Below are 1,636 nucleotides of genomic sequence, written 5' to 3'. Positions count from 1 at the left end.
GCTACTTGGTCATGGGTCTTCACGTACTCCAATTGCACCTCCTTTTGGGTAACACATTCTCTAATGTAGTGATAGCGTGTGTCATTGTGGTTACTCCGATCATGGAAGACTGGGTTCTTTGCCAAGGCTATTGCTGACTTGTTGTCCATGAAGATCTTGGTATGCTCCTCTTGCGGTACACTCAACTCCTTTAATAGATTTCGTAACCAGATTGCATGGCAGACACATGAAGTGGCAGCTACGTACTCCGCCTCGCAAGTAGAAAGAGTGACAATCAGTTGTTTCTTCGACATCCACGTGAAGGCTGTGTTTCCTTTTCCTTTCACTGCCTCCTTTCATTCATCTACGAAACCAACGTTCCCCTTCACCGATTCATCAAGCTCTACGAACATGCTTTTTCGCCCGCACATGTGGTTGCTCGCGCCACTGTTGAGATACCATTGTGTATCTCCACCCCTTTCATTGTCCTTGTGAGCCAACAGTAACGTCTCATCTTCTTGAGTTCTTTCTTAAACGTAGTTGGCCTTCTCTTCGACTCTGTTGTTGCGCGGAGATCTACATTCGGAAGCATAATGCCCAAACTTCTCGCAGTTGTAGCATTTGATTTGTGACTTGTCGTACCTTGGTTTTGTGGCTCCTCTCCCATGACCTCTGGATGAGCTTTCTCCTCTTTGGTTGTTGTTGTCGTCATTGGGCCTCCAACCTCGTCCACGTCCTCGTCCTTGACCGCCACCTCTTCTTTGTTGGCTTCCACCGCGATCTTCATTTGTCGAATTGACTCGTGTCTTGAGTGTTTGCTCCACGATATCTTCCTTCTTCTTTTTCTTTTCTTCATAAGCTTGAAGCGACCCGATGAGTTGCTCCATTGTTATGGCCTCCAAGTCCTTCGTCTCTTCGATGACAGTGACGATATGCTCGAACTTCGAATCCATGGATCTAAGAATCTTCTCCATGATTCTCACGTCATCTAACTTCTCGCCGTTTCTTTTGAGGTTATTGGTAACCGTCAAGACTCTTGAGAAATAATCGGAGACGAGTTCACCTTTTTTCATGTACAAGGCTTCAAACTCTCCTCTTAAAGTTTGAAGACGTACCTTCTTGACTTGATCCGCTTCCTTGTAAGAGGTTCGAAGCTTCTCCCAAGCTTCTTTGGCCGACTTTGCTCCCGAGACCTTCTCAAACGTGTCTTCATCTAACCCTTGGTAGATTAGAGAAAGAGCCTTCTTGTCTCTCTTCCTTGAGTCTCTCAACTATCCTTTTGAGTTTGAGATAGACTACCTTCATTCTCCGGGTCGACGTGGCCTTTCTCAACTATTTCCCACATGTCGTGTGCACCAAGGAGAGCCACCATTCTAAGACTCCAGTTGTCGTAGTTGCTATTTGTGAGCATAGAGACTTGGAAGCGAACGCCGCTATTCACCATCTTTAGGAGGATCTGGTAGCTCTGATACCACTTTGTTGGAAGAAAGTTTTGGGTAGGTAGAGAAAGTGTTTAAATATTTTGGGTGTTTAGGGAAGAGATTTGGAAATTTGGAGGTTTGGGTATAAAGTAGAGAATTGGATAATTTCTTTATAGAAAAGAGAACTTTTTTTATTTTTTGGCTTGATACAAAAGTGTAGGATTACATCTCTATAT

The 1,636-nt window shown here is 44.4% G+C and overlaps 1 pseudogene; it reads right to left on the bottom strand.

Annotated features, from left to right (window-relative positions):
* Positions 1–509: 509 nt before the first annotated feature.
* LOC149395038 (uncharacterized) lies at positions 510–1,423 on the bottom strand (annotated as a pseudogene).
* Positions 1,424–1,636: the final 213 nt, after the last annotated feature.

The sequence above is a fragment of the Urtica dioica genome, chromosome 5 (genome assembly GCF_054948205.1).
Source record: "Urtica dioica subsp. dioica isolate 48M chromosome 5, U.dioica_male_clone48M_v1_H2, whole genome shotgun sequence".
NCBI lineage: Eukaryota > Viridiplantae > Streptophyta > Magnoliopsida > Rosales > Urticaceae > Urtica > Urtica dioica.
The sequence above is the reverse complement of the archived record's forward strand: the minus strand, read 5'-3'. Positions and strand labels throughout refer to the sequence as shown.